At 42.2% G+C, this 24,358-nt stretch overlaps 1 protein-coding gene across 5 annotated transcripts in view; it reads right to left on the bottom strand.

Moving 5' to 3' along the window:
• The window catches only part of USP54 (ubiquitin specific peptidase 54), a 126,098-nt gene that overhangs the window by 95,327 nt on the left and 6,413 nt on the right, over window positions 1–24,358 (bottom strand). For 2 of the 5 annotated variants that reach the window (XM_075610626.1, XM_075610624.1), the window contains exon 1: window positions 7,893–8,326. The exons of 1 other annotated variant lie outside the window; for it this stretch is intronic. The gene's annotated coding sequence lies outside the window, so the exon portion shown is untranslated. Of the gene's footprint in view, window positions 1–7,892; window positions 8,327–24,358 lie in introns of those variants that run through there. 2 more of the 5 variants (XM_075610625.1, XM_075610622.1) reach the window with 1 other exon arrangement.

Here is a 24,358-nt window from a genome sequence, read left to right on the forward strand (position 1 = left end):
TGTAATAACCTTGGTCTGTGGCAACATGGAGGTCATTCGTTATTTTGGCGAGGGCTGTTTCAGTGGAGTGACCAGTACAGAAGCCAAATTGTAAAGGATATATAGGCGAATAAGGAGGTAAGAAAATGAACCACGTAAGAGAATAAAAGGTGTTCAGTTCTATCTTGAGAGACCCAATTAATGGAGTGCTCCAATCATGTTTTATGGGGCACTTTTTTTTTAATAGTCGAGTTGCGTGCTGCTAATTGACCAACTGGAACAAGCTGATTTATTTGGGCAGGGGGGAGGGTCATGTGACTGCTTTGGATATATAAAACTAACAACCCCCCTGCATTGGCAGGGATTGCATTGGCATCTTAAAAGTGATGCATTTAAAGTGATAATATATAGTTAGACTATAGTTTGACTAGAGGTGACTGGGGACATCATCTTTCTGCAAATTCTTTTACTCAAGGCAACAAACGGTGAGCTTATATGACCACCCTATGAGCCCATGCTTGTTAGCCTGCATATTTTAACCCCCCCACCCCTTTACAACTTATTTCACTGCAGCCTCTCCCAAAACGGACTACACAAATATACCTCCCACACCCACTCAATCCACTGAAACCCTGAATTGACTTATCATTACAATGCAGCAAAATATTTGACAAGGAACAGGCACACCCCTGCTGTTTAGTCTGCACACACTCACTTTGCTCACAACAGCTCCATGCAGCACTGCCTACCTCTGGCATAATGAACCTGCTATGTATCTTAACTTTTTTCTTTCTCCTGGCCTCATGGAGATGTTACTCCCTCTATCCACTACAAACTCCTCCCTCCTGGCCCGCACCCAACATCACCATACACCCTGGACTACTCAAAAGCCTTGCACTATCTACTGAAGGTTGGTGGAGAACTCTAAAAACCAGCACACCAACCACCTCTCACTCAAAATGGCAAGCATCACAAATTTACAACTTGCAAACAACTACCCAAATTTCTACTCATACTATTACTCTCTTTAGCAGGTGATATTGAACCTAATCCAGGTCCTCCCATTTCAGCTCTGTCCCATACCCCTGAGAATTCCACCTTTAAATTCCAAAAAGGGCTATCTGTCGTCCATATAAATATCCGGAGCCTGCTGCCCAAACTGGACGAACTAAGGGCATGGTGCCTTATGCATAAACCTAAAGCCATCGTTCTTACAGAAACATGGCTAACCCCTAAAACCCCCGATGCAAATATTGCCATTCAGGGATACTCCATTTCTAGGAAAGATAGGTCAAAGAGAGGAGATGGGGTGTTATTTTATATTGCAGACACCTTACAATTTACACTGTTAAATTGCCCCCCAAGCCCACCCTCTTTTGAAATTCTAGTTGGCAAAATCTGCCTCCCCTTTTCTAAGCCCATCATGCTTGCAGGCATCTACCGCCCTCCCTAAAGCCCCTCTACAATCCCTGACTGATATCACCCAGTTTCTTGGCTCCGTTTCCTCTCTGAATGAGAAGAGTGAGCTGCTAGTTCTTGGGGATTTGAACTCCAATTGGCTTCCCTAAAAACCACAAAATCCAGATACAACTCAAGTCACTTAACCTATCGCAACTCATTTCCCAACCCACACGGATAAACCTGAAATCGCATAACCATTCCTTGCTAGACTGGATTCTCTCCTCAAACCCCAGCAGAATCCAATCCTCTGGCATCCTTCCTGATATTTTCAGTGACCATGCAATAGTGTACAGTGTAAGGAAAATTAAACTGCCCTATTCAAGCCCTAAAGTTCTCCTCACTAGAACCTTTAGAAACTTTAACCCACAACAGTTTCTGGATGACCTTACCAACTGCCCATGGCACAGTATTGATTTAATTTCCGACCCTGATTCTGCGCTCGACTATTTCCAATCCGAGTTCTTAAAACTCTGTGATACCCATGCTCCACTACGCAAAATAAGGGTACTGGGGGCCCACCTTCCATGGGTTACACCTGACCTTATAGCACTCTACCAGTTCAGGGATGCCTTGTGGAAAAGCTACAAAATAACTGACACTACCAAGGATCTCAATCACTACAGATGCCTGCGGAACATGTGCACAAGGCAAACAAGGCAAAAAGCACAATATTACTCTGACAATCTCCACCAGAATACATCAAACCCAGCCAACTTCTGGAAGGTTATCAACAATATATTCCAGCCTTCTAACCATCAACAACCAAGTAATATCACTAAGGGGGATATTACTCTGACAAACCCCACTGACATTGCAAATGCATTCAATGATTACTTTGTGGGGTGTGCCACCAACTTATTAGCAAAACGCAGCCCAAACCACAAACCTGAATCTCATCCTGGGAGTACCCACATAGCCCCACCCCCTCCCAACACTGCCCACAACTTTCAATTTCGCCCACTATCCGAAGAGGATATTACACAAGCGCTCCTCAAATTAAAACTAAGCAGCCAATGTGGACCTGACTTGCTACAATCTAGGTTCCTACGACTTGGTGCCCCAGCCATTGCCAAACCAATTGCTTCCATAGTCAACTCTATCCTGACTGCAGGCCATATCCCTAAGACCTGAAAAACTGCCAGAGTTGTCCCAATCTTCAAAAGTGGGGTCAAAAACACTGTCTCAAACTACAGGCCAATCTCACTTCTCCCAATTCTATCCAAAGTCATGGAAAAATGTGTCCACTCCCAATTAAGCGATTACTATACAAAGACAAATTTCCCTAGCCAATTCCAATCTGGCTTTCGCCCCAAACACTCCACCGTAACTACCCTGCTAAAAATTTGCAATGAAATCCAGTGTGCAATGGAACGGGGACAACACACTGGTGCAGTATTCCTAGATTTTGCAAAGGCTTTTGATACTGTTGATCATGCTATCCTGCTTAACAAACTCCAGAGCTCTGGAATAAGGAAGCATGTCTAAACTGGTTTCAGTCCTACCTATCATGTAGATCCCAACATGTGTCCATCTCAGGCTCTAACTCCAACCCCCTGGATATCACCTGTGGTGTCCCGCAAGGCTCTGTTCTGGGGCCCCTACTCTTCTCAGTGTTCATCAATGATCTTCCCACAGCTTGTAAGGAAGCCTCAATACACATGTATGCAGATGACACAATCCTATATGCACACAGCCATAGCCTCTCTGACCTTCAACACATACTTCAGTCTGACTTTTTGAGACTCGTAAACTGGATTTCCCACAACAAACTGTTTTTAAACACTGACAAGACTGTAACAATGGTATTTGGGACCAAGACTAAATTTGTAAAGCTTCCAGCGACTGAGCTCCAGATTAGAACCAACACCAACACCACCCTAACCCCTGTCACAAGTTTTAAATACCTGGGCATATGGTTTGACTCCCACTTAACATTCGGGATGCACATTGATACCCTGACAACCAAGACTTATGCCAATCTAGGGGTACTTAACAGGAACAAATCCTCCCTAAGTCTCCTGGTCAGAAAACGTATCGCACAGCAGATGCTAATGCCAATGATTGACTATGGAGACATAGTATATGGCTCGGCACCTCAAACCCACCTTAGCAAACTTTGACACCCTCTACAATTCAATTTGTCGTTTTGTTCTCCAATGCAAAGTTCACCTTTCCTGTCTTGCCTTTAAATTCTTCATGGGCAAGCTACCCAGCTATCTGAACAAGCTCCTCACCCCTACCACATGCAGCATTTATCATCTGAGATCAGACTCCAAAAGACTGTTCATGGTCCCAGTGCTCAACAGAGTATCCGGCCGTTCCTCCTTCTCCTACCGTGCACCCCAAAACTGTAACAATCTACAGGAGACTCTCACATCCACCACCAGTTCAAGTTCTTTCAAATCTAAGGCTGTCTCACATTTTAATCTGGTCTGTAACTGTTTCATACGCCCATAATATATATTTTCTTTAACTGTGCATGCAATGTCTTGTATATAATGTATACCCTGTTCATTTATGTAACTGTATTTGTAACCATGTATTATTTGTTTTACTCTGTGCCCAGGACATACTTGAAAACGAGAGGTAACTCACAATGTATTACTTCCTGATAAAATATTTTATAAATAAATTATGCAATAGGCAGTGATATATACAGTATTGCTAAATATTGCACATTGTTTTTTTTAACAAGCCTCAAAATATAAACAACAAAACTGCTACAAGTGAGACATCTGTGATAACCCACCTATAACATATGTTAACATATGAAGATCTTTTAACTTCTGGTGTTTGGAAAGCAGTTCTGGAACTTACATGGCACTCTTGGTTGTAAGATATTATGGAGGAATGATAACACTTTTTGATTTAAAGACATAATTATTTTACGTGTTAAAACAAACCAGGATGTTTTCAAATGTAAAGAACATTAATCTCCCTTAATCTATACCAAAATCCTGCTACAAGGCATTTGCTAAACTGTAAAGCTCATCACCCATATATATTTCTTGACATAAAATGTCGAAGGCCTCACTAAACCCAAGCATTGTTTCTCCTAACGTTTTGTTCATTAAGGAAAGAAAGCTACTGTATATTCTTGTGCAGTGAAAAACATAACAGTGAAGCGAGGTCTACTTCTCAGTCTAATCAAGGGTACGAATATCAAAGAAACAAGAACAGACAAACAGAAATAGCAGTACAAAGACCATCTTATTTTTCTCTTTTTAATGCGTATCATCTGCTATTTGATATTAAATTGCATTCAGACTATAAATATTTATACCCAATATAGCGGTAGTCATGTATGTATGCAATACTTCATAACATAAATATACAAAATGTCATTTACTAGGGGATACAAGCTCAATACAAAATATAAAGGATCAGGCCCTACGGTTATTCCCACAGTAAGGAGGAGAAATTGTGACAGCCACGATCGCATGTAAACAGCCACTTCCTTGAATGTAAATACAACGGTTTAGTGCATCTACCCCTAAAAGGCTTACACTGTTCACATGCCATGTTCTTGCAGTTCAGAATTAGAACAGGAGCACCCAACGTTTAGGTAAACTTTACATTGCACAATGCATCTTCACTATTTCTTTAATTAAAAATGGAACGATCACAGTGTCCCACAATCATCACATGTAATTTCCTTAAGACAGATCTATACCTCATTCCTGATTTAGGGTTTTCCAAATACAAATCTCAGGATAACGATAAGATAATAACGATCTGTCCAAGAGGGAAAAAAGACATTACATTTTTAAATTGAATTCATGATATATATATATATATATATATATATATATATATATATATATATATATATATATATATATATATATTGTAGAGGTATCAGTACCGTGTTAGCCGAGCTTCAATAATCAAAAAATCAATAGATGATACCGTTCTGTGGCTAACAAAATGCTTTTATTTGTGCAAGCTTTCGAGATACACTGATCTCTTCTTCCGGCGATGTTACAATGAATTAAGCAAGCATCGGGTATACTTAAAAACAGTGTCTCTTGGAATGTTATCTGTGCTTGTTCCTCCCCGTGTGTGGATGTGATTTATGGCTAGAGGTGTGGATATAACCACATAATTGTAGACCAGCAAATCCACAAAGCCACCAGAATACCAAGAAATGATCTCCTTGAATACAAACAGAAAGAGACAAGCGACAGGGTACCTTTGGTGGTCACATATAACCCACACCTATTAGCCCTACGTAAGATCGCCAGGGAACTACAACCCATCCTCCAGGAAGATACAAGACTGCAACAGGTCTTCCCTGAAGCACCCTTATTATCATATAGACAACCTCATAATCTCAAGAATATTATGGTGAGGAGTAAAGTATTCAGCGGTACAACTGAATGCGGGACGAAACCATGCCAGGACGCAAGATGCAAAACCTGCGCAATGCTCTACACAGCGGACACAATACAAATACCACACAGGAATCGGGAATACAAAATCAGAGGTAGGTTCACCTGTTCCTCCAGCAATGTCGTGTACCTCATCATGTGCATGAAATGCCCAGGGGGCTGCTACTACATAGGTGAGACAGGGCAGGGGCTAAACAAGAGAATGGACCTGCATCGTCCAGGATCACACGCGGAACAAGAGACGGTCCTGTCGGCGAACATTTCTCTGACTCTGGCCATAAGATGAACGATCTGAGGGTTGCCATGCTCAAAGGTAATCTTAAAACACCGAAAGAGAGACGGTTGCATGAATACAAATTTATGCAACTGTTCGGGACACTTAGCGGTGGTCTAAACAGCGATCGAAATTTTATGAGTCATTACTGACACAAATGAACTCTCTTCCCATGAGCGCTAAAGGCCATGTCTGTATATACTGTGCTATATGTATGCACACACAGCTGTCCCTTACACATACTAATACTCCTTGTTTTTCAATCCCTATACACCAATAGGGACCACATAGTATCCACACACACTTCTAGTTATGCTACAATCTCTCACATTTCCACACCTACCCACACCATTTACATTAACTCCCACTCCACACACACCTTCTGTTAAGCACTGTATACACTGTGGGCTCTCCATTCATTTATATTCACACAGATACAAACACACACTCTTACATCACTAACTTTCAGGAACCATTTAACACCTCTAGCCATAAATCACATCCACACACGGGGTGGGACAAGCACAGATAACATTCCAAGAGACACTGTTTTTAAGTATACCCTTTGCTTGGCCACAGAACGGTATCATCTATTTATTTTTTGATTTTTATATATATATATATATATATATATATATATATATATATATATATATAGTAGTTTTAACATGTATTACAAGTTAAAGATGTTAAAAAATAAATATATTTTTTTTAATATAAATTAGAATATATGGCCTTACTTCCACCTATCACTGAACATCAGAGATCAGAGATCAGAAATCAGGGATGGATAAAGAGGAAGGGGGTAAACCGATCCCCCAAATGAGGAGGGAGCTGTAATCATTGGAGGTTGCAGAGGAAAGATGGGTGCCAGGATCCCTTTTACATTGGTAGATATGTCTTTTATGAGGCCATCACGTCTTAAATTGCAGGTCATTAAAACATCAACGACCCGCCAGTGGTATCGCAATGATAAAACATTTTTAATATCGACATTGTCATTTTTTTTTAGTATGTCAATATTACCATCATATTGTTCTATTGCCCAACACTATCTTGATCACTGCTATGTTGGAATTGCTACGGCAGGATTTCCCCCGTTTAGAATGAGCTATTGCGATGACTGCAGTAATCCTATCTCATATAGGTATACTCTCATCCAGATCTTAATAGTAAACATTGTATATTATTTATGCATGCATATGCCATAAGATTTCTTGTTCTGCTTTTAAGGCCACTGGGTCAAAATCTGAAAAGCTACTAAAACATGATCAAAACTACTACATGAACAGCTGAATATTTTGTGCTTAAGGTAATACATGGCTGAGTGCTTTTAATTTACTGCAAATCCAGAATCCTGCTAAGTGGGACTGCATCTTTAGGGATGAAGGCCAACAACACCAACAGTCCGATTTCTAATATATGTCATTATTAAAGCAAAATACAACATAATGTCTCACAAGATTATGAAATGATGTCTCACATACCATTATGAAAAAATAAACCCATTTGAAAGACAGAGGCCATCAGGTCTCAGCTTTGCAATGCATTTTTGGCCCTGGTGGCACTGAATGGGTTATTTTACTGTGACGTTTCTCAGCCTAAAACAGAAGCAGATAGTACTGCGGCTCCCACCACATCAGCAGCTTGGGCTGCCTGTGCAGCCAGAGCAGCCTGCCTGCAGTTCTTAAGTTATATAAACAAGCAATGTGTCACCTTCACACTGCATGTCTCTGCAGCAGCAGCACAGCACACACTGCAGCAGGAATGCTTTTTCTGATACTCACCCCAACTGCATCCAGTCCTGACCTCTGTCCTAATCATCCTCCCAGCTGGAATACTGCAATTAAGAAAATATCTTGTTCTTCTGCATCCGTGTGTTTCCTCTCTTCCTCCCGGGCAGGTCTAGTTAGAAGGATGACATCATCCCTTCAGACATGCACCTGATTCACAGGATGCAGCCCCTCCTCCCACACACAGGTCATTGTTTTTGTTAAAGGGGCAGCACAGCCTCATCTCTAGCATACCTTTCCAGTACGATTTTTCTGCATGTATTTTGCAAGCTGCTTTCTTTGCTGGAGAGCTGCAGCTCACTGGGGAAGAGGAGCATGTGATTCTCATTTGTAATGCAGGTCAATTCCGTGTAACGGATGCTGCAGGCAGTGAGGACAGCAATCATGCACACTAGTGCTAGCTCAGTGCAGCCACATGCCTACTGCTCCCGTCAAAGGAAGAAGAAGAAAAATGGACTCTGTGTGACTGTAACATGCAGACTAGAGCTCAATATCGGACATGCACTATTCATACTTCACATTGTAGGTCTTCATATTCACATGACAACTTTTTTGAGATCATTTTACCATTGGTCTCTGAAGAAAGATTAATGCTGACATTTGAAATCTGTGAAAGCGGGGTATTCATGAACCAGTACACTGGAGCTTTAACTCAGGGAAGGTAGCTTCTATAAATTGCCTATACATCCTAAAGTAAAGAGGCACTTTAATACATTCTGTATAGTCCTTCTGCTAGGGAAAAACATACTTAAAGTCCATTATAGAGTGCTCTATGTATTTGCTCCATATCTCATTTAAAAAAAAACTGCTTGGACCTCGTGTTAGTAAAAACAAACATTTTGTTGCTTCTCTTTTAATAAATACAACACTCAGGCAAATGGTGGTGTCTGTCTGACAGAATGAGATAGTGGCACAGCCCTGCTGTAAGTTTCTCAGTGAGATTATATATATACATACACATATATATATATATATATATATATATACATACATACATACATATAAATATATATATATATATATATATATATATATATATATATATATATCTATATAAGCTTTCGAGATACACTGATCTCTTCTTCCGGCGATGTTACAATGAATGAAGCAAGGATTACTTAAAAACAGTGTCTCTTGGAATGTTATCTGTGCTGTTCCTTCCCCCGGTGTGGATGTGTTTTATTGCTAGAGGTGTCAAAGGGTAACTAAGCTCGGCTAACACGGTACTGATACCTCTACATATATATATATATATATATATACACATCTTATACAGCGCTGACAATGCATGAAGTGCTGTACATATCATTGTGCAATGAGTCCCTTCACACAAAGAGCTTACCATCTAATTTGGATGTCCTGCAGCAAAGGGAGATAAAATGGGGTGCCTATGGTCGCGTGCCCGGGAGAGCGGGCACAGTGATTTGAACTGGGTTCACATCATCGAATACAGGGACATTAACACTAAGCTACTCCTAAAGACTCAGGACCAATCCAAACTATCTTATATATAGTGTACCTGTGCCACATACAATAACTACATGGACACAAAGGTCTTTCTTACCTCAGTAAAACTATGTCACCTTTTATACTTTATTTTTATTACCTTTAAATTGTTTTCTTTTTCCAGCTGTACTGCTCCGAATATCTTTGGAGGAAGTGTCACACTCATGCTGACTTTTCATTACAAATTTCATCTCTCTCGCTTCAGCACTGCTCCACATTGCCAAGCAACAATACATGTCCTCTCTTACCAAAACTCACAAATTGCACTCATAACATTTTTTCACTGACTCCCTCTGCAAGCCTCTTTCAACATCCATTTTCCATACTTGAAAACGAGAGGTAACTCAATGCATTACTTCCTGGTAAAACATTTTTATAAATAAAAATAAATACATTTTTCAGTGCACTTTATTGCTCGCGGCTTTGATATTTTGCTGGCAAGGTCAAACATTACATTGCCTCCTTTTCCATTTCTACTATACCTCTACTTCGATTGCAGTCAATGGGAGTTAATGTGCAATAGTGCCCTGATCGGCACTATTACAGTTTAATCTATGCCTCAGTCTCTTTCTGTCCAGTGAGGGGTACAATATGAAAAAGCTTGCATAAGATCAGCATAAAAACACATTGTTAAGGTAACAAAAAGTCACAAAAATTAAAAATGTAGCAATTGTTCTGTTTTAATGACTTCGTTAGCAACTTCCATAACTCGGCACCCTTCATTAGACCACAAAAAGTTGCGTGGGAAAAGAAATGTACTTGTAAATGATCGGAATACTTATAGTCCCACACTGAAAACAAAATGTTCCCTGTTAATTGAAAGGTTCTAAAAAGATTATGAAATGGAATTCCAAGTTGGCAATTAAGTAAAAAATGCAACTGAGTTGACACATTTGAGATTAGTAATTCTACTAATACAGCATTGTTTTCTGCCAGTGTTCAGAGCAACAAGCTGCAAAGATAAAGTCCTTAGGCTTAACCCTTTGAGTGTTGTGCCAGAGTACGAAAAAAACCATTCTGGCTCCATGGCCAGGTTATTGCTACTGTAGCAATCGCATGGCCCTAATATGCCAGATAGAGGATGAGACACGCACTCAGTCACATAGGTGACTGGGGTGGGGTACTTAGCTGCCGGTGCGCTGGTTCTGGGGAGCTCCTGAAGTCCCAATATGATCCAGTAAACAATGAAGAAACAGGCACACGGTCTTAATCATCAAGGAGGTTTAATGTGCCATAAAGACCAACGTTTCGGCAGTATAGTACTGCCTTTCTCAAGGTAAAGGTAGCCTTCACCTTGAGAAAGGCAGTACTATACTGCCGAAACGTTGGTCTTTATGGCACATTAAACCTCCTTGATGATTAAGACCGTGTGCCTGTTTCCCCAATATGCCAGAAACAGAGGAGGAGGATATCTTCATCCATTCTACATCTATGGCACTCAAAAGCCATATTCAAGTTCACCCCAGAAACAAGCAAAAAATAAATAAATCATAGGGCCATCAGGAAAAGTCATAAGGCCACATGGGTAAACTGTGAAGAGCACTATTAGTGTGGTGCAACCACTAAACCCTAGAGAGAAAATTGGTACAAAAAGTAGTTAATAAGAGGCTTTCAAGTCAGTTGACTTCTCTTTCTGCAACATATTTTACACTTACTGAGACAAAATACCGTAAAATGCAACCTCTCTATGTTGATGTATTAAAAATAAAAAATAAAACACTCCAAGTGCAGCCTATAATGAGGAATATAACAAACATATCGATTGCTCATTGTTAATGTCAGAAAATTCCCATAAAATATATATGTTTCTGAAAGTTTACAACCTGCTGTTAATCATTTTACAGCACTACAGTATATTCCTGCATTACGCTTCCTGTTATCAGTGACTACAGTGATCTCATCCTGCCCGAGGTGTGTTTAGTTTGTGAAAATAAATATTTCATATCCCGCCCACTCTTGGACAGGACAGGCAACACCATTAAAAACAGAAAAGAGTTAGAACTTTGTACTACGGGGTATCTCAAAGTATTTTCTGTGCCATTTTCACCTCACTGTAAAAAAAAATTCTTCTCCAAAAAGACAGACTATAACTGAGCCATGTCTAGTAGTTTATGTACACAATGGGAAGGAAACCACATTCAGTTAGTTGGGAAAAAATAAAGTCTCTTTCTTGTGTAACGGTGTTTCCCCCACCCAATTGCAGATAGGGGCCATTACAGGGTGTGTGGTGCTTATACCTGCTGGCAACAGGAGGACTGAGTCGTCCGCCAATGGTAGTGGCGACACAGCAACAGGCTTCTGGGGTTCATACCCCACATATCTCCTTAGCAGTGCAGTGCCGCCATCTGCCGTAGGCTCCAGTAACTGAAGGTGATCTCCCACGGTAGAACTATTACCTCTCCCCCCCAGTAAGGTCACGTACCAGGCAGGAGGTATATTGCAAAACAGGAACGGGTTTATTACTACACTCTGCAGTAACAGTTACACGGCAGTCTTCTGCCGGATACAGTCTGTCTGGTCAGCTATGACTGAAGATGGTCCCTGGACCGTCACTACAGGCCAAGGGCACCCGCAGCCGTCCTAGCTCTTCCCCCCCTCCATAGCGGAGGCAGAGGTATGGTCCACACTCACTCTCCCCCGGAGGGAAGAGCACATGGGAAGGCCCCAATCTCAGGCTCCCAACTGTGTGACTGCCTTCCTCAGAGGGGAAAGAACAACCACTAACTTTAGGGCCCTGGGACAATGGGATGCCCTTAAGTACAGCCAGAAGGCGGGCACCCCATTGTCCCAGTTACAACAGGATGTACCACCCTCTGCTGTCACTGAAGTGCAGTACCAAAGGTGAGGGGGAAAATCCCGTAACAACTACTGGCAATCTGATAGTACCAGAGTTTACTGCCATCCCATTGAGCAGAATAGTAGTCAGGGATGACCTGCTACACTTGAAAGACAGAAAGGGCTTATTGCAGAGAAAAAGGCAGTGTATAAATCAGTTTGCCACCAAATAATCACTCCCACAGATTTCATTTACAAAAGCGTTATTTGTGTGTTTATTGATGAGGTATAGTGCCGGAAATTACACATTTTGAGAGGAACATAACGCTACCTATGGGAGAAGGACCCATATCCAACAATGTAAATGTCATTCAAAATCCTATATGTGTTTTTTTTTTAATAAATCAGTTGTGTAGTATTAGATAATACTTTCTACATTTCCCCCCCACTCAGCAATTCTTCTATCCTTGTTGTTGTTGTTTTCTTCGCGTTATGGGATTGAAACAGGGTGTTTCCGTAGCTGAACTGTGTTAATGTCAGCTCTAGGGACCCCCTGCTTCCTGAGAAACTTACCTCCGTAGGAGGGAGTACCAGTAGCAGCTCTGGCTGTGATGTGCGAGGCTATCGAAATGGCGGCTTAAATGTCCCGCAGGCTAATAGGAAGCCGTGATGTCATCCATTGCTGCTTCCTATTGGTCAGCGTGAGACTTTAAACCTGCAGAGCTGCTCCAGACATCACCTATAGGGTTCAGCTCCAGAGACCCCTTGTTTCACACCTATTTAAAAAAACACACACATTCTGCTGCTTTTATGAATTAAGCTTTCTTAGGTTGCTATAGGAACTATTTGGGAAGCTATAACACTTCTTCTTTTGAAATAGGCAGCCACATTGTGTATCCTGGGAAGCAGGATCGATTACGAGAGAACAGATCGATCGGCATCCTAGATATTTGCAATGCCGTAAAAATAAAAAAAACAGACAATAGAAATTGCCCTCTTTAAAATTCTAATATTGATATTTAAAGGAGCAGTTCCTCCTACTGCTATTTTCAGCTCAGAGGACACCCCCAGTTCCAGAGATAAAAAACCGGTGAAGTTACCAGGTTTTTATCTCCCTCAGGTGAATGAAACAAAATATTTGCCAAATACAAAGCCTATAGGAAGAGGCAACATCATCGGTTGTGGATTCCTATTGAACGGCCATTTAAATTCCCTTTAAAAACCAGGAAGTAATATCGGTAACTTCACCAGTATATCAGGAACCTGGAGATCCCCCGAAGCGGAAAATAGTGTGGTTCAGCTCTAGAGAACCCCCGATTCCAATCCGGTCAAAAAATAAAGGTTTGTTTGGGTGGATTGCACCTTTAAAGCCCAACAATAATTACGGTGCAGATATTCCTTGTGAGGGAAAGTCACAGAAAGATTACTTTTCTTTTTCTCCAACAAAGTCTGTAATACAGTGGCAGAACTACCATATGTGCAGCCAGTTCTACTGCACCAAGGCCCACCACCTTTAGGGCCATCCTCCACATGCCGGAACAGCTTATTTTAGCAGTATTTCTAAAGGCCCCCCTGTCTCCACACCCCCTCCCCAGGCCCTACCCGGCAGTGGTAGCCAACCTCGATGGGCCGAACATGGAAGTTAGGACCCAACTTCTACAATCACAGCCTGGGTTGGGCGGTCTAGGAAATTTCGCTACAGCCATTCAGCCACCACCGCTTCACCATCGGGACAGTTTGCCGCTGAAGGTAGTGTGTGCTCTAACGCCTCACCTTAAAAACCTTAACCCGTTCACACCTTACCTCTAATCGTAATTCTAATCACCTACCTCAAGACCAAAATGGCTACGTCTCTAAGTCCCATTCCATGGGTGGGGTTCCTCCATTTCTGCCGCCGCGTAACAACCCGTTCTACAGGTAGTGCCCCGGGAGGAGGCTTTGGTTTTTTACTTGCACCGTGTCCCACCAGTGACTAGTTCCGCCCCTGCTGTACGTGACGCGCACACACACAAACACAAAACACACACACACAAAGACCATGTTATGAGAATCTTCACAGAGAATGATACCAGAATGTGAATCTTGGGGTCCGGTCCAAAAGCTATCTCTACACTATACCAGGACTCTTCAACCAATTATCCAAGGCAGCCAGATCACCTAACACATCACGTGCCAATGTTTCAAAGAGAGTATAATGCATCTCAAAAATTGAGTAATTCAAACACTCTGGTTTTATACAAGAATAATAAAAGTAGGCTGTAGAATTAACAACTTATTTTATATATTTCTATTTTCATTTATTTATTTTTAAAAAGAGGACTGGTGGATCCCAAAACGACTAATTTTCATATTGCAAAAGGTGTGTGTCCCCCAAAAATGCATGCATCTGTTGCCACCCCATTTTTTAAGCAAAGTTATATATACAAACGTACCCCAAAACGTTGTCTGAAATGCTTATGCAGTCACAATGACCCCATGCATTTAATATAAAAGGAAACAACTAAAGTTTCTCCATTCTATGAATTTTGAAAAACGTTTGTAGACTGACCAATTGCTGCATTAATAAAGAATATCAATAATAGATTTATTTACAGAACAAACTCAACCTGTACAAATATTAACTAGTATTTTACTCTACATGTGTTTCCTTATGTCATTTATTGACTACAAGTAGCAATTATTTCAAAACATATTTACCCAGCAATTAAATACTATTAATTATAGTATAAATTCAATATTTAAAGCAAGGACTATTCTGGTATATTGTAATTGTAGCTTGCTATAGGACTAACCCAGATAGAAATATATTCATGACTAACACAATACCTAAATTTAAAGCAGGTTGGCATGTAGATTACACATTACTCAAATGACCTACTCCATTACTGGTCCTACTGGTTGGATATGATGAAGTCGGTATGCAGAAATAGTTTTGCAAGGTCTTACGTTTTTTCATATTTGTTATGAATCATCTACAGTAAATTAAAGCTAAAATTGAATATGGAAGACCTTTTTTTTTAATCTTGGAAGGAGCTGGGAACTGTTTGATTTTATTTGTACTGTCAGACTGCATTAAGAAAATCTGCAGCTGTGTTGTGATAGCAAACATTGTTGAAGCAGCAGAACATGTTCCAACAGAGATTTGAGTTATATGCCGAATTTGATGGAGAAACTCGTCCAGTTAAAATCCGTTTTCCAGAGCAGTATTATCAAATATCAGAACTCCACAACTCCCCAAATGTTTGTATACTCTTGTCAAGTCTACCACAAACAGACACGTGGTAGCCACACACCGTTTCTCATTGACTGCACATTCATAGAAATACAGATGCATAGAAATCAACAACAGATTACAAGTTGGTCACCCCAGTCTGCCCATTTTCCTCTGTCAAACCCTATTCAATCCATTGGTTTCTTTCGTATTTAAGAAAACCTTGTGTCGATCCCAAGCATTTTGGAATTTCCTCACTATATTAACATCTACCACCACTGTTGGTAGGTTATTCCATGGATCATGTATACTGTACATAACTTGTGATATACCGCTCACCATAATACAAATTTGATCATGAAACATTTCTTATTTTTTTTATATTTTATTATATATTTCCTGCTGGTGCAAAGAGGGTAATGCTAACAGACAAAAACACATATAAGGAGACAAAGAGTCCTCCTAGAAAGATCCTCATTAGCTGCACACAAAGCTCAGAATATTTAGCAGGGTTTGAATACCAACTGTATGAGTGATTCAGTTAGCTGTAAGGTACAGGTAAGCAATCGCTCCCAACATTGTGGGAGGACAATTGCCACTAAAAGCCATAAGGCAAAAATAATAAATACTTTATTGATTAATCAAAGTGACACATAACATATAACGCATACTCTAAACTATCATAAAAACAATTAAAACATATATGTAATGGGTGACAACCAATCTAGGGATGACCATGGATAATTCCAACTTGATCTAGAAATAGATCCCTAAACAGGTGGGTAGATCGTGGTGAGTGAGACAAAATCACTGAATTAATATCACAATACAAATACCTATCCTGTCTCTCCTCTGGGTGGTGATTCATACAGTGCAGGCTATACTGTGCCGTTAGGCAGACCGTGAGGTCAGAAAATACTTCAACGTTTAAGCAGAGTGAACAGCAGGGCAAATCCAGACAGCCTGACTTGTCTCTTTAACTCTGAGTGGATAGTCATATAATGCCGGTTGTACTATGCCGTATAGGCAGACCGTGGGATCAAAATACTTCACAATTTGTACCAAGTAGACAGCCAGGCAAATCCAGACAGCCTATAGTACGTTATGCCCCATATAATTAATATAAAAAGCAGCCCGCAACTACCACACTGCTCAGAACGATCTCACCCGTTACTTCCTCCTCCACGACGTCAACGCGATAACGTCATGCCGACGTACGTTTCGCGTGCAAGGGGGCTGGCGCTTTCTCAAGGTGGGAGGTGTTTAGCAGAGCAGCGCTGCCCTCTTAAATACTCTAATGCTGTGCGATCCTTAGTGTACCTATACCTCTCTCTTAAAGAGATAAACAGCTAAATTAACCTCATAGGTACTGTGATAAATGAATAAATAAACAAATAAAGTGGGAAACATGAGAATTGTGTCCTTATTCATAGGTAGCTCCTCGACTTCAGATAGATCCCATTAGAAGTCTAATGGGGCGCTTGGAACTAAACTCTTCTATTAGTAAATACATACTTGGCAGGTAAGCAGTACAGATGTACCAAGTAGTCGTATCAATAAACAAAAAACAGGAAACAAAAAAACAAAACAAAGAAAAATTGGTAATTTCGATGGCAAGGGATGCTGGTAAAGGTGCTGGCATACAATGAGGGCCAATATATACACTGCTTCACATACATGTTGCATATGTATATATAGTGTGTATAGAGGGCAAACATATAGTCGTCTGTAAGTCATGGTAGTGTAGAAATGATCTAACCTATGCTGTCCGCCCAATAGGTCAAAACGAACATCTAGTTTTATACTATATACCAGAACCCCCTAAGTTGTACCATAGAGCCATTTTTCGCAAACATTGTAAATCTTACTTTATATAAAAGAAGTGTATATATAGCCCTCATTTAGGCCCTTTGGACTCAGTGTTTGTAATGTGTAGATCCATCTGCATTCAGTCTGCAGAAGGATCTTATTCCAGTCTCCCTTATGTTGACCCCAAGGAATATGCTCAATGCCAATAAACACCAGTTTATCACTGTTCCTTTGGTGTTCACAATTCTTAAAATGTCCAAAACAGAACAATTAATCTTGTCCCTTCCTCTGTCACCCCTACACTAAAATACTCTCTCACGGTCAATAATACCACAATCTCAACACCCATAGCCCACTGTCTAGGTCTTTTTTGACTCTGCCCTCTTCTTCAGTCCTCACATTTCAATCCCTCACCAAGTCCTGCCATTTCCAGCGCTGAAATATTGCCAGGAAACGCCCTTTTCTCATTCATGACGCACCTCAAATCCTAAATCCCTCACCTTATCCCGCCTTGACTACATCAACATTCTCCAAGATAGCATTCCCGCATCCACCTGTGCCAACTCCAATCAATACATAATGCTGCTGCCAGAATCATCTGCCTCACTCGTCGGTCAACCTCTGCTGCTCCACTATGCGAATCCCTACACTTGCTTCCCATGTCCTCTAGAATTAAATGTAAAATCCTCTGCTCTCAACAACGCTGCCACCCCTTACTTGTAAGTCCTTGTCTCCAAATATACCCCTAAACATCCCTTCCGTTCTGCCCATGACATCCACCTCTCCCTCCTTTATTACCTCACTCTTGCCTACAAGACTTCTCCCGTGCTGCTCCCCTACCACGTACCAACAGAATCTCCCCCAGCTTTCAGACATTTTAAAATTCCCTGAAAGACGTTCTTAAAAAGGTAAGTTATCTGGCATACCCCTAACATACACCCATTCCCTCTATTAGGATTGGCTATGCAGCTGAACGATACTCTATTCCACAATTCTTTACCTTTGCTTTCTACATTTCCCCTTATTCCTTCTAGATCAGGGGTGGGTGACTCAAGTCCTCAAGGTTTTAAGGATATCTCTGCTTTAGCACATGTGCCTCAATCAGTGGCTCAATCAACAACTTGTGCTGAAGCAGGGATATCCTTAAAACTTGACCTGTTAGTGGCCCTTCAAGACTGGAGTAGTCCGCCCCTGCTGTAGACTGTACACAACGCGTGTATAAAGACTAATATGCTACAAACTAATTATATCAGATGTACTTCACTACAGGACAAGATAACAGTACTGTCCAATATCTTCAGGTTGCTTGGGCCTCAGAGGAAAATCCTAATGCCCACAATGCACTTTAGGATGCCTTTAAATTAAATTCCTCAATTACTACTGAATCCCTGAATAAATATTCAGGACTTTTGTCATTCAATGCAAATTAGCTGCCTTCTATGGGCACAGATGCATAGGTCTTTATTAACATACAAAGGAAAAGCCTTGTCAGTGTGGATATAAAAACTATAGCAATGTCATCATTAACTTTAAAATAATACATTTCGAGAGGAGGTGCTTCCCATGGGGGAAGAATTAGGCAGAGCACTGCTCAAAAAAATTATGGAGGCTGAATCGTAGAATAAAAATGTATTAGGTCATCAGCAACATACCAAAAAGAAGTAGTGGGACAGTCTAAAGCATTTCGCACAACATTGCTCTTTGACAAAGCGCTACTTCTTTTAACTTCTTTCCACTACTTCTTTTTGGTATGTTGCTGCTGACCTATGTAGCCTCTTTTCCCTATGCCTAAAGGAAATATGCGGGTGACTACGCGTGCTGCTGTACCTGTATGCTCACAGGAGGTCTGAACCTCTGCTTCTGGGAGCCTGGGGTGAGCTGAAGTTCCTTACGTGCTGCGCCTCCACCTATGAGGGATCCCAGCGTTGGCGGGATAACCCCTCACAGGAACCAATACAACAGTAGTAAGCAATAACACCACACAAGGTATATAACTGAGCTGTTATAACACGGTGCTCGGGGTCCACATAATGTGACCGCGTTATAACGGGGATCGCGGTAAGTAAAACGGAGCACAGAAGACCTATGTTTCACTCTAAGTATCATACAGAGGGTACTTAGATATATGCCAAATCACATCCAGGAAAATAGATATGATACCCATATTGGGTATCATATCTATTTTCCTGGATGTGATTTGGCATAGGTCTTCTGTGCTTCGTTATACTTACTTGACACTGGACTATATGCTTGTGTGATTAAGAATATGCAAATGGTCTAAGACACTAAGATTGTATACTTGTTTTATGCAGAGGTCTATTTGCATACCTTTATACTGTTTCCAATATGCCTGTGTGATTAGGAACATGTGAATGGTTTAAGACACTTAGGGCCTCATGCAGAGAGCAGCGCTATTTAAAATTGGAGAGGGGAATAAAAAGTAACTGTAATGGAGAGTTTTTTTCTCCATATGCAGAAAGGGCATAAAACTGCATTTAGAATCCTTTCTGCATATGGAGAGTTTCAACCAGCGATATGAGCGCTGTTGAAACTAGTGGGGGAAAAATCGGGGGGTTTTTTTTTTTTCTCCCCCACCGGCCGCCGAGCGCCAGCTTCTTGCTGGCGAAGGAAAATGTTGAAAATCGCGCCATTTTTTTTGCCGCGAACAGCCACTAGATGGCATTCACGGCTCTCTGAATACGGCCGTTTTCAACACTGGAGAGATTTATGTTCTCTCCAGCCGCGCGGCGAGTTTCAGAGAAAAAAAAAAAAATGGCGCTTTTTTTAAAACTCGCCATTTTCTGCCTTTCTAAAGGCAGATTTCGCCAATACATGCCGCTTTCCCTGTTAGCGCTGCTCTCTGCATGAGGCCCTTAGATTGTGTAACTGTTTTACGCGGATACCTTTATACTGTGTTTCCATCTCACCATTCACCACCTGTCCCACACCAGGGGATTTATTTTAATCCATTTTTATATTCACATTATTTTCTTATCACTTTTTTTGTGTTTCGGCGTAATTATTGTATATTATTAAAAAATTATTATTTTTTGATTTTAGCAGATATGCCCTACCATTATTTGCCTTAGATATTTGGTTCGTTTGCACTAGTTAGCCTCCTTTCGGATATTATATCCTCTGTATACATTTCCAACCATGAGTGCATATTAAACGGCCGTTGGTGACCTTGGTCACCTTAATATCAATATGCTCAGTGATTGGTGTAATCAAACCAGGTGCTACATGGTACAACTACTTTTTCTATTTTCAAGTCTATGGTGCACACTGCCTTTTTATTTATACACATTTCCACTTTCTCCTCAAAGAACAATGCATTTATTTTAGAAAGACAAGCTCTCAGTTTCTGTTTTCAGACCAATGCTGTATGCACCTGAATCAAAGCGCAATCTTGGATTGTATTGTATTGTATGTCTTTATTTATATAGCGCCAAAAGTGGACTCAGCGCTTAACAAAGAATACAGTACAGGGAATTATAATAGTACAATAAGTGCAGCAAAAATCAGACAATAGGAAAGGAAAACCCTGCCCCGAAGAGCTTACAATCTAAGAGGTTTGTGGGGAAACTTACAGAGTGAGCAGGTGAGGGAATAAGTGCTGTAGATGGGTGTGCTTGGCCACAATGGGTGGTATAAGTGACTGTGGGACAGTAGCCATGAGTGCAGGCTTTTGGGATGCTTGATTTGTGGGGCAAGTTTTAAGGTTAGTCAGTGTTAAATGAAAAGACTAACACCATTTACAGGGGTAGAGATGGCAGGGAGGCGTGGGTAAGATCAGGTGTGTATGTCTGGGTTCAGGCTTAGGAGAGATCCCCAGCAGCAGGAAGCAGTAGATAGAGGGTGTGAATAGAGGATTTGTGGGGGTGTTTTTTATTGAGGGGTAAAGAAGTTGTTGGGAGAGAGGTGTATAAATAATGATGCAGTGGGGAGTGAGGATGTTGGAGAGAACGGGATGTTCACAAAGGAGCGAGGAAACAGTAAACAGAAAAAGAAATTGGGAGGGCATAGTGAGATACAGGAGGAGAGACTGGTCAGGTATTGGATGCTAGGAAGAGTACAAAGAATCACTGCTTTTAGAAAGAAAAGTTGTTGTTCAGAGTTCAAATCCTCCTCAATCTTCACCTCCAATATGAACTCCAAGATTAACTCTGCTACACACTTTGATGTTACACAGCCACATGGCTCACAGCCAAAGTATCCTGCCTTAAGTATGCTAAGACACAGCCACATTGACTAATAATTAAGGGAGGGGCCTGCCTAATCAACAGACACACCAAATTGTTAATTAAATTTTAGGATCTTGCAAATTGATGGTTGAATCCAGTTCACACATACCAATATTAATACATTTTAAAATCTGTAGCAATTCACAGTACAGGATCACGGTACATGTGAAATAAAAAGAAAAAACAGTGCAATACAGCTACACAATATAGCATGAAATGTGGATAAAAACTTTTAGTGTTTAACTCTCATGCTCTATGACAGGGGTGAGCAAACGTTTTTATGCCGAGCCCCCCTTTTCATCCATGAAATTTCTCAGGTTCCCCCTGCCTGATGTAATCAAAATCACATGGAAAAAAAAAACCTTTATTAAACAGTATACAATGTAAATACAAATATGTCTAAATACTAACATATTTCAACAGCTCGCGCTTACAAAATTAGGCTGCATCCATGCTGCCGCTGAGAGCGGTGACATCACCAACTCTCCAAGTGTGAGCACAGGGTGTCCTGCATAATTTTGCAAGCACGAGTGGGGCGGCATGGATCGGGGCTATTTTTGTGTGTGTGTTTGTGTGGCTGTGTGTGTGTACGCATTGACTGCTGCTGAGCGCGCTTCAAATTCAATTTTGTTTGTCTTCCCATGTGCCAAGCTTGGGAGTGCGTACGTGTACAAAGGCAATCCATTTGGGGGGGGGGGGGGGGGGGGCATTCATCCACCTCTTTGCTACCTCCCCCCACCCTTTTTTTTCCCTTCTCCCATTTGCCTTTTTATTCTCCCTGCTCTTTGGCTTGCTGTCCCCAGTGTCATCCACACTCCTACCTATGTATTATTTATTTATTTCCGTTTTCAACGTTGTGTATTCACTTTTTTTTTTTATTATTATTTTCTGTGCATTCATAGTATGATTGATATAGTAGCAGCCTAACCTTTCACTTGCAGAGGATCGCAGCAAAGCAGGTTGCCAGCAGAGGAGAGCAAGACCACAGCGCTATTGAAGGGCAGACACCGGAAGGAGGGGCGTTTGACATCACAGTGCTCAGGCGTGCTCCTCCCCCATAACTCCGAAGCCCCCGCGCGTACACACACACCATCACATGGCCGCCACCTGCACTATCCTGGTTCAGCCGCCCGCGCACAGCTTCTTGGCCGCCCACACACAGCTTTTTCGCCCTCCCGCACAAAGCGTCTGCCGGCCCGCACACACCAGGTTTTGCTGCACGCCGCCTGCGCCCCCCTAAACAATCTTGAGCCCCCTCAAGGGGGCGCGCATGCCAGTTTGCACACCGCTGCCTTCAATCACAACACACACTCAATCACAACACCCACACAGACAATCACAACCAACACACAATCACAACACACATACTCAATCATAACAGACACAACACACACATATCTCAACACAATCATAACAGTCACACACTTTCACCTGGGGGGTGGGGGTGAGTTACTAAGCATGCTCTGGTCCCCCGTGTGCTGCTGAAAACTGGGGTGGATAAACAGACAGGAGGAGGAGGGGTTGTCTGTGTGCAGTGAAGACAGAGCACAGAGCACAGAGCACAGAGCACAGAGCACAGAGCACAGAGCACAGAGCACAGAGCACAGAGCACAGAGCACAGAGCACAGAGCACAGAGCACAGAGCACAGAGCACAGAGCACAGAGCACAGAGCACAGAGCACAGAGCACAGAGCACAGAGCACAGAGCACAGAGCACAGAGCACAGAGCACAGAGCACAGAGCACAGAGCACAGAGCACAGAGCACAGAGCACAGAGCACAGAGCACAGAGCACAGAGCACAGAGCACAGAGCACAGAGCACAGAGCACAGAGCACAGAGCACAGAGCACAGAGCACAGAGCACAGAGCACAGAGCACAGAGCACAGAGCACAGAGCACAGAGCACAGAGCACAGAGCACAGAGCACAGAGCACAGAGCACAGAGCACAGAGCACAGAGCACAGAGCACAGAGCACAGAGCACAGAGCACAGAGCACAGAGCACAGAGCACAGAGCACAGAGCACAGAGCACAGAGCACAGAGCACAGAGCACAGAGCACAGAGCAGTAAGGCCTGGGACATAGACAGTTTGCCCGTACAAAGGCGCGCTGAGGCTCAGGGAAAGCGGTGCTTTCCCTGGCCTTAGACAGCGCGCCGTCCGTGGGCGTGTCAGGGGGCGGGCCAGTGACGTCACGGAGCTGGTTCGCCCTCATTGGGCAAACCGCTCACGTGACCGGCCCTGCGCTCCGGCGAACGCCAAATCTGAAAACTTGGTGAGACACACGCTTCCGCAAGCGTGCGTGAGCCCCTGCTAAAGCCGCTCTCATTGCGGCTGCATGGGCTCAGTGCTGAGCGTGAGTGCGCCTCAGCCCGGATCAGCAAGGCTGATCCCACTATGTCCCAGGCCTAAGGCCCCGCCCCAGCAGCAAGCAGAGAGCACAGAACAGTAAGGCCCCGCCCCAGCAGCAAGCAGAGAAGCGCCAGCACAGAGCTTCTTTGCCCTCCCGCACATAGTGTCAGTCGGCCCGCGCACAGCAGGTTTCGCCGCATGCCGCCTGCGCCCCCCTAAATAATCTTGCAGCCCCCCCGTTTGAGCACCGCTGCTCTATGAGTAAAAAACAAGCGTTTTATCACCAAGTGAGAACTCAAAATGTATCTGGCAGGTATATTGCGGCGTAGTTCAGAGAGACCATGGTGCATATGAAGGAGAGAGAAATGCTACGTAAAACTAGTAGCGCTATACAAGAACAAACTATTATTATAATAAAAAAATACTGAGATGTGATATGTGATACAAATGACCATGGGCAAGATGCAGCTAAAATCAGGATGTTTCCCAACATCCACAGGATAGAAGTGCAGCAGAATCAAAGCGCAAACTTGGCTCAAGGTACACAATATAGCATGTAATGTGG

The sequence above is a fragment of the Ascaphus truei genome, chromosome 8 (genome assembly GCF_040206685.1).
Source record: "Ascaphus truei isolate aAscTru1 chromosome 8, aAscTru1.hap1, whole genome shotgun sequence".
Lineage (NCBI taxonomy): Eukaryota > Metazoa > Chordata > Amphibia > Anura > Ascaphidae > Ascaphus > Ascaphus truei.